This window comes from Sinohyriopsis cumingii, unplaced genomic scaffold (genome assembly GCF_028554795.1).
Source record: "Sinohyriopsis cumingii isolate HCF-2022 unplaced genomic scaffold, ASM2855479v2 utg000426l, whole genome shotgun sequence".
Lineage (NCBI taxonomy): Eukaryota > Metazoa > Mollusca > Bivalvia > Unionida > Unionidae > Sinohyriopsis > Sinohyriopsis cumingii.
In genome coordinates, this window is record NW_028315897.1 from 5,986,421 (window position 1) to 5,997,038 (window position 10,618).

Consider the following 10,618-nt stretch of genomic DNA (forward strand, 5'->3'; position numbering starts at 1 on the left):
ATTGTACGTAAAGTGCCCCACTTCACTACTTATGGGTATATATTGCGTCACAACAAGGATAGCATTAACTAGTGTGAACGAAAACACAAAAAACAGATTCAGATCTTTTACAATCTAAAACAAAAAACCATGGACAAGAAGGTAAATGTCAGTACACTAACGAATCACGAATAACGTTTACATCGAGCAACAAGTACTCTGTTTGTTTCAAACACGAATACGTACTAGTATAAACTGTAAGGATCAGAGTGTAACATTTCAAGCAATGACTGATGCATCGAAAATTAAGTCAAACGTGTAAATCATTTCAGAATCGGAAAACAGTGAAGAACTAACCATTAATGTTCAGGAATAAGGCGTTGGCTGAATGCGGTAAGCCGTTGCTATCACCAGACATGTTCTAAATATTATCGTTGGCGAGTTTCCTCTTCAAGAAAAAATACATAGTGGGAGAAAGGGAAAACGCTTTCATCGTGTTGAATAACGAGAAGAACAAAAACAAACAACTTTCAAGTAACAAAAGTGAATACTGCAACGATTTTGCTGTATGGGAGAAGAAGAAAACACCGTCAAGACTCTTATTATGTTAGAAAATATTGGAACAAATTTATGTAAAATAGCACATATAGTAAAGAAGGACAGCATCCTTTATGGTGGGAAAAGAGACAGTGGAAGACTAAAGCCGATCTCAACGTAAGCACGAGCATTCTCACACAAGATATTAAGCGGGACACCAACCACAGGAAAAGAGCAAGCTGGTTTGAGGAACAGCGATGAAATATGATTGCCATTGCGTAATAAGTGAGGATGTATCATGAACGAGAACTAGGTCACGACAACTGCAAAGTTAACACCTAACCGTAAAAACGAACTGATCTGTGTGCATTTTGATCAAGTTCAAAAGAAAATGTAAAGTTTCGTAAGTCTAGTGATGTTTACGACTGAATGACTAATCCGTAGGAAAGGATTCATATTGTCAACGATATTTGATACACTTAATTCGGTACATTAACATTTTAATGTTTGAATTCAAACAATAAATAATTCAAATACTTATATTTTCGACAATTTTGGCTTAATAATTCACAATTATACAGTTAGCATACATAAAATTAAAAATCATTGGACTTATAATGAAGTAGGGTTCACGTTTTTTAGCAAAGACTAAAACAGACGATATAGACTAAAGCTAATTGACCAGTAAAATACTATCCAAGATCGTTTCTGAGCCCTCTTTGAGTGAATTGCCCGTCTTTGCGTGTCTTTGTCTTTGATGTGCACTCTTCGAATCTATAACTATCAACACATACATTTTATATATGTATCTTAGATCTCTTAAAATAAAACATGTACCAGTAGCATGAAATTTTAGTTAAGTGTTAAATGTCTTTTAGAGCTTCTCTTTTCCTAAATACTTAGCAATATGTATATTAAAAAGAGCGGAATCGACTACATCATTTTTAAATGAGATATGGATAAGCAAATTAATTTGTGTTGACAAATTACCTAAGTATTTACGATAATTTGTTGCAACTCTTGACTGCAAACATATATTACTAAACAGAACAATATATGAGCAATAGGAACGTTTCTATTTTTTTTTTTATTTTATGCAATTAACACTCAGTATTGTCAGTATAATATTTATATGTGCCGCCTTTGCCATGTCTCTGCCTGTATTTGCCCTTCCTTGCCGTGTCTTTGTGCGGCTTTGCTCGTCTTTGTGGTGTTTAGTACGAACTGCATCAGCAGCGTTAATTTCTCAAAGACAAATGGACGACTCGGCCATAGGTAGAAACCGAAGAGGTCCATACGGAAAACGCAAATGTTCTGATGATGACTTTGAAATAACGTTTGCAACCAATGTGGTATGCAAGCACCTTGAATCAGAATTGCATGCACATGCATCTGACCAAAACATCAAAGATGACGCAGTGATTTGCGATATGATACAGCCGTCGACATCACATGGATCTGATTATTCGGATACCTGTCATGTTTCATCGGAGAAGGAAGTACCAATTCCAGCACTCATTCCAGGAGCAACAAGCGGCAGTGGATATTATGATTTAGAGGCAAGTATATTTTTCTTACTTTTTAAATTAACGCAGTAAAATCAGTTATTGAGTTCACGATTTTTTGTTGCGTTGTTGTTCAAATCGTTGATTCTCAAAAGTACACCTACTTTTCAAGTTTTCACCTTCTGAATTCGTTAATTGTCACATGATCCTGCCCCCCCCCCCTTTTTTTTTCAGGTTGTCATTAATCATTCCAATAAACCCTCGTATTTAGCCAGGAGCTGATCAAAAATTGAAACCTAAAAATAGCATGTCACTTTCCAACTTATTGTCAACAAAGGAAAATTGGTAAATATGCCAACAACTAAAGTTTTTATGGTGTCTTAAAGTAAACGATTTGATATAATCATACATTACTTCAAGTGAATAAAATAGACAGTAAAAACATGTAACCCCATGCTTTTTCTATCTGGGGACACTAAAACATCCCGATTGTACATTGTCAATTCACATTTTATGATGTCTGGTTGTTGCCAGTCTGATGCCCAGAATGGCCACAATGGTGTTTATGTTACTACTCCAGAATGGATGATGATATCACTAAACAATTTCATATATCTATCTGGTCCTCATAATGAAAATGATGGCAATCTGACACCTAATATGGTGAACTAATGGTAGCCATTTTAAAAATCTTGTTATCAGTCAGCTTTGCTGAACAGATTTTCATTTTGATTTGGGGTTTTCACCAGAAGACTTCTTATGATGTTCATTTGGTCTTCAAATAAGTTGCTGATCTGACATCTGTAATGGCTGCTATTATCAACCATCATACAAATCTTGTTGTTGCCTCACCTGATTCTGTAAAGACGACAGTCACTATCTTTAAAATATTTTTATCAGTATTCCTCTCCAATGAATTGTTATGTCATTATCTAAATGTACCAGCTTTATTCTTTCGTACCTTGTTGGTCCAAAATGAAAATGGTGCCAGTCATACATCCATTATGGTTGAGATTGTAACTGTCTTAAAAATCTTTTTGTCTAACTCCACATGAATGGAATCATTTTAACATGGGTTTTGAACCAAAATACTTCTGATGATATCCACTTTGTCCTCAATAAAAATGGTACCAAACTAACATCCAGTAATTGTATCACAGCCGTTATTTGAAAATAATGCCTAATAATGTTAGAGAACGTACAGCACTTGACAATTAAAAGAAACAGACAGTCCTACCTTGAATTCCTGGAAATTCGTGTCACTCTCTATGGGAAACTCGTTTAAAATTTATATGGTAACTATTACAAATTTAAATTTAAATTTTAGAAATATATGTAACCAATGCAGCAATAGAACATTCTGCTACACTCCTAAGTTAATTGATGGATAATTTTATTTATTGGAATTATACAAAGGTTGGATTACAATTATTAATACTATTATTATTATTGTCAGCATTATGGAGGAAGAAGAGAGGAGATAGGTTTCATCAATTTGTCAAATTTCAAGAAAACAAAAATTATTACAAGAAACTATTTTGGTGTAACATTAGTCAGCTTTTTCTCTGTATGATACACCCATCTAATATGTCAGGCTTATCACATGTTATTGCATTGAACACCTAACCATGCAATAACATTTGCATATATTTTTACAATGCTTGGAATGATTTCTGTGGAACATTTTTATGTCTGTAGCTTAAAAGTCAGAGTCAAAGCAATGTAAAATTATAAATTAGTGTTTCCATGTCCAGAACAGAAGTATTTAGAACCATGGAAAATATCTTAATGTCTCTTAGTTATATAGATACTGACTATACAGTGTGTTGCATATCAGAGGGATACTCAAGTTCCATTAGGTCTTGGTCATGTCATTTTAGGCTAGAAATCTGTAATATAATCCTTGGCTATAAAGTTTTAACCACTGCAGAATTTTAATAATACATTGTATTTGCAGCTAACAAACCCTTTGGCTGACAGTAACCACTGCCGGATACAGAGTGTGTTTGATGTGGACCAGATGAATGCGATTGTGGAAGGAAGTGATCCTGACCTGGATGAAATTTTCAATCAGATGTTTGAAGGTAGTTTTCAGGATGGATTACATGAGGATGATATATTTGATGACTCAGATGTTGATTTTGAGAGTCTAACTGAAGATGATACCTGTACAAGAAACAAGGTCACAGACTGCCTTGATCCTGATGAGAAGCCCCTTTATCCTGGTGCCACAGTTACTATTGGAGCTTTTATGTTGTTGATAGCATTATTTTGCACAAAACATAATTTGATTGGGGATGCTGTGCTGTAGTTATTAAACATCGTAGCAGTTGCCCTTCCAAATGGACACAGTCTGTGTACTAGTCTTCATGCATTTAAGAAGTTTTTCCGAAACCTACCAAATCCATTGGTCTATCATCATTATTGTTGTTTCTGTTTGGGATATATCAAAGACCATACTTTAAATATATGTCCATATGCTTTCTGTAATAAACCTCTTAATCAAAGTGACAAACCGTACTTCCTGGAAATGCCAGTTGATGTTCAAGTGAAGAACTTGTTTTCCCAAACTGGATTTTTTAACAAGCTTAAAGAAAGATTCAAATGCAAACGTAAGAATGGTTTCTTTCAAGATATTTATGATGGTACACTGTATAGATCATACTCTGACAAAGAAGGGCCCCTAGGGTTTCCAGAAAACATATCATTTACCTTCAACACAGATGGAGCACCTGTCTTCAAGAGTAGCAAGGTTTCAATCTGGCCATTGTTTCTTGTTATTAATGAACTTCCTTATCAGATACGTATGAAAAAGGAGAATATGATTTTAGCAGGACTTTGGTTTGGAAGTCAAAAACCATTAATGGGATCTTTTCTTTGCCCTTTTCTTGACAAGCTCAAAAAAATGGATCAGGGAATAGAATGTTTATCGCCTGAACGAGGAACTTTTCTTTGCAGAGCATTTTTGTTGTGTGGTACTGCTGATTTGCCAGCAAGATGTCTACTTTGTAATTGTATTCAGTTTAATGGAGTGTATTCCTGTTGGAAATGCAAACAGAGGGGTGAAACAGCAAATGTTGGGAAAGGGCATGCCCATGTATTTCCATTCATATTAGATGAACCAAAGGGTCCAGAAAGAACTAGAAGCAGTGTTATTGAGGATGCTCGCAGAGCTTTGGATTATCAGGATTCAGGCTTGAAAATTCGGTGTGTTGATGGAATTAAAGGTCCCTCTTGGCTTACATTTTTCAAAAAGTTTCACATTGTGCATGGAATTGCTATAGATTATATGCATGGCGTTTTACTAGGTATTCAGAAACTGCTGTTGCGATTGTGGTTTGCACCAGAATTCAAGGGAAAATCATTCAGCTATCATAACAAAGTATGTGAAGTTGATAAGAGACTTCAGAGTATTCACCCCACCCTTGACATTACAAGATTACCACGTTCGATAGAAAGCGACCTCAAATACTGGAAGGCATCTGAATTCCGCTCTTTTCTCTCATACTTCGGGCCAGTAGTACTCCATGTAATATTGGACAATAAAAGATTTTTTCATTTTTTGTTGCTGGTAAATGGAATGCATATTCTTCTTAAATGTGGGTCCCATGAAAGTGATATCAGCAGAGCTGAAAAAATGCTGTTTGAATTTTGTCAGAAATTTGCACACTTGTATGATAAATGTTACATGACTTTAAATATTCATCAGCTGGTACATATGGCAGATAGTGTTCGATGTTTGGGACCCCTTTACACACATAGTTGTTTTTCATTTGAAGATAAAAATGGGTTTATTCTGAAAATGATTAGAGGTACACAAAATATTGATAATCAGATTATCACTGGAATTTCTTTTATTCAAAAGCTGCCAGAAGTAAAAAAAGATGTATTGCAAAAGGGTCAGATCTTGAAAAATTGTACAATTCTATTGAGTCTCCAAATGTTTTAAAAAGGGGGAAAATGATTGATAATGACATCTATGTTTTAGGAGCTGTTACGATGAGAACATTGCCTGATGCTGAATATGCAGAGATGTGCAAATACCTAGGCCATGCTCCAATAAGTGATACCTTTAAAAGTTTTAACCGACTTGAATTAAATGGAAACCTGATTTATGGCCACGAGTATGGAAGGATGACAAAACGTGACAACTCCTCTGTTTTGTATCAAAATAAGGACCTTTTATGTTTTGGACGTGTTAGGTTCATTGTGATACTTGATACAAATGACGAGAATTATGATACTGTTGCAATTGTAGAAGTTCTGAAATGTCCAAATTATGACCATAACTGTAATATTCTTGGTGTTGAAAAGACAGACAAACTGCAGATAATCCCTGTGAAGAGTATTAAGGATGGCTGTATGTATGTATCATTTGATGGTGCACATAGATCTTATGCATGCAGATTTCCAAATAGACTTGAATCTGATTAAGTACAGAGTGTCATGTGTATCAAACTGTGTGAAGAACATTTGCATTGACCCCATAATTGTGTAACTTTTTTTGACATTGCAAAATGTATACCGTAAGTAACTCCTGGCAGGCAATTACTTTCAACATAACAAGACTGTTTTCATTACAGATGATCTCAATATTCCTATATCTGCTTCAGAGGATGTATTCAACTGAAACTTGGTTACATTTCCAGAGATATAAAGTTATGCAGGGTTTTGTGGGATTTATGATGCATGACTATTGTCTAATGGATTGTTTTTTTTAGTTTAAATAAACTTTTTAACTATTTCTGAATTTACAATGATCTAGAATTATTTTACCTTATTAATGTCACTTTATATTGACCAGAAACTAGGGCTGACTTCACCTAATTTGTGTCTAAAGTCTGAATTTCTAACACAGTTGCATGCAAACTCTTGGAACTTCAGATTTACAGTAAGGTGTTGTTTATAATTAACCTCTGGGTACCTTAAACATTAATTTGTTGTTAAGCCCATATTATATTGAATATAAATTACAACCATATTTAACTGTATATATATTACATTTTGAACTTAACAGTTATAATATATTCTTTGTATGTGTTTTACTATTTTTTTATTTTAAATGTACATGCATTCTTCTTCAGGTACGTTTCTCCAAAAGCTAGGATTTCATAAGTAAATTGACTTACTACTTTATCATGATTGATGACAGTTGAATCGCATCCAATATAGTATATCACACAAATCATATTACTTGATAAAAAAGTATTATTATAACCACATATTAAAATTATTACATGAAAGCTCACAACCTCTGGGAAAGCATACTGTTCTGTGGCATTATATTATAATGATCAATTCAAATAGGAACAGACTATGTGCAGGACTCCTATATTATTGCTTGAAACTTGTGTATGCGTATGTTTTTATAGTTTGACATTAAAACTGACTTGAAATCTTTAAAAAAATATTAAGGGAATTTATAATACTCAAATGTTTCTATGTTGTACAAGGCTTCATCATTGTTTGATTATCTGAAATAAATTCTGAAAAGAACTGAAAATGATGAATGTTTTATTTTTACGAATGTTACTTCTTAAGCTTGAGAATTAGTTTTGTATTTTTACAGTGCATTTAGCGTTCATATGATCACAATTGTAATTTAATCATTGCTACGGATTGCATTTTGCTTAGCAAATTCAAAGAATATATTCAAAGTTCAGGTCTAAATAATGGAGAACCATATATTAATATGCTCTAGGTGTTTTTAGTTATCTGTGGTATTTACATTCTTTCATATTAAGTTATTCAGAAAATTCCTTCTCCTGTGAATTCCAAGTCCAAATATCTGCTTAAATGTGCACATGCAGTAAAATTCACACTCTGAACCCTAGAATTCCGCCTTGTACAAATTTCGAAGTCCAATTCTTATTCTGAAACCAAATTTCCGCCTGGCAGAAATTTCAAAGTCCAGTTCAGTCTCATTCTAAACCCAAATTTCCGCCTGGTACAAATTTCAAAGGAAAAAATGACGTCTCAAAACACTGACTTATAGTGTTTTCCGCCATAGCCAGGCGGAAAAATATAAAATTACGCCTCAACTGAGAGGCGTAATTTAGAATTTGTCTTATACAAATTACGTCTCCTGCTCTATTCCACCTGGAATTTTTCCATTCCAGGCGGAAAACAGGTGGTTTCCGTCTCAATGACGGGTGGTTTCCGTCTCTCTGTTTCATACAGGAACCATTCCTGCTAAAATAAATTCCAACAGAAAAAGAAGAAAAAAAATAGCAATTTACATTTTAAGAAGCATTCGATGACAACCGGAATGTCAAATTAATAGGGCAGAGAGAAAGTAATGGTTTAGCTAAATCTAGAGTTTCTTTTATTTATAGTTGTGATATAATTATAATTAGCATTGAAAATTAAAATAAAATTATTGTTAATGCATTAAATATGTGTAGCAATTAGCTATATCTTTAGTTTCCAATGTAAGTAAATTTATTTGTGTTAATGTCATATCATGAACAAGCTCTTCCAATATGTTGAATCCAATGTTTATTTTCCATTTTTTTAACAATATCAACTGGTTTAAGTGAATGGCAAATTATGGAAGTGGTCAATATAGTATGTGGTCAGACACGACATTAAAAAGGTCAAGTGATAAAGTTAATTATTTTAAATCTTTGTATGTCCAAATTATGTTTATTTATTTATTTATTTTTTCCTTTTATGTCAGCTTTTATCAAACTCTTATGTATGTTCTATGAGACATGTCTGTCTGACACTAAGCAGCACCATCATATCCAAAAATAGCCTTGAAAATAAAATAATGCAACTAAGTAGTTTATAAAATAAAAACAATTTCCTTCCTTTTCACACATTTCATTACATTACAACTTTGAAACATGCCATTTCTAAAGTAACAATCTTTCTTATGTTTTGGTTGATAAGCAGATGCTTCCCATCATGCTCTTTAAAAATACATATCAACTTAATTCATTCTGTCTATGGGGGCCCTGAGCGGCCGAGTGGTCTAAAGCGCTCTCTGTTATGGATCACTGCCATCTCACCTCTGTCTGCGTGGGTTCGAGTCTCGGATTCAGCCAATGTGGGTATGTGAGAAAGCTTGCCAGTAGCTTCTTGTGGGTTGGTGGTTCTTTACAGGGGTTTTCCCTAGTTCTTCCTCCTCCATTAATACTGACCGCCATGTATAGCCTATTGTGTGCTGAAAAATGGCGTTAAATCCTACAACAAGAACAACAACATTCTGTCTATGGGCCATGGGTGGCTCAGTTGTCTGAAGTGGTATATAAGAAATATAATGCCAGGAGCTCCAAGTGCCAGGATTTTCCTAGATTCTTCTTAAACCGCTTGTAGTGGCTGGCATGTATAGCCTATCATGTACAGTGGCATTAAGCCCCTGGGTGGTCCAGTGTCTAAATTGCTCACCTATATTGATCACTGCCATCTCACCTATAGACCAATATGGTATATGAGAAAGATCACCAGTCATTTCCAGTGGGATTTTAGTTTTTCCCAGGATTTTACCAGATTCTTCAAAGACCATTTATACTGGCCAGTATGTACAGCCTGAGTAGCATATACTTAAACAAATGGCATTAAGCCCAAAACAAAAACGGCCACTAAGGGCCCAAGGTAGTCCAGTGGTCTAAACTGTTCACTTTTACAGATAACAATGACATATCACTGCCATCTGAATCCATCTATACCATACAATTTATAGACAGAAAGCTCATGCTTTTATTATTATTATTATTATTAATATTATTTTTCAGGAAAGAGACGGGGTGGGGTGGGGTGGGAGGTATAATATGAACCTTCATTCTGTAATACTTTGAGATGACCACCATGATTCCATCACTGAACAAAATCAATTGATAGATTGCTATGGAGTGACAGAACTTGTAACAACCATTATGCCTCCCCCCTTTCTACACAATGACCAGTACCATGAATTTCATTTGCAATGAGACCCTGTGGCTCACCATTATCAATTGCTCTAGAACTGCATATAGAAACTGATATGTTGCTATGTCAACACATAAAAAGGTGTACATACTTTTGTATCCATGGGTGACTACAGTAGATAGTCACATAAATTACTGTAAAATCTTCAACATGCTCTAATGTGGTAAACCTGCCATTTGCACCTTATATTACTTTTTTGATTTTTCATGTCATGCATAGAGAAGTGCTATTTTGATTTTTCATGTCATGCATAAAGAGGCGCTATTTTGATTTTTCATGTCAAGCATAGAAAAGTGATAGTCTAATTTTTTATGTCATGCATAGAGAAGTGTTATTTTGATTTTTCATGTCATGCATAGAGAAGTGTTATTTTGATTTTTCATGTCATGCATAGAGAAGTGCTATTTTGATTTTTCATGTCATTCATAGAGAAGTGCTATTTTGATTTTTCATGTCATGCATATAAAAGTGCTATTTTGATTTTTTATGTCATGCGTAGAGAAGTGATAATCTGATTTTTTATGTCATGAATAGAGAAGTGCTATTTTGATTTTTCATGTCATGCATAGAGAAGCGCTATTTTGAGTTTTCATGTCATGCATAGAAAAACGCTATTTTGATTTTTCATGTCATGCATAGAAAAACGCTATTTTGATTTTTCATGT

The 10,618-nt window shown here is 34.2% G+C and overlaps 1 pseudogene; it reads left to right on the plus strand.

Annotated features, from left to right (window-relative positions):
- Positions 1-1,772: 1,772 nt before the first annotated feature.
- Positions 1,773-6,559, plus strand: LOC149774121 (uncharacterized; annotated as a pseudogene).
- The last annotated feature ends 4,059 nt before the right edge of the window (positions 6,560-10,618 follow it).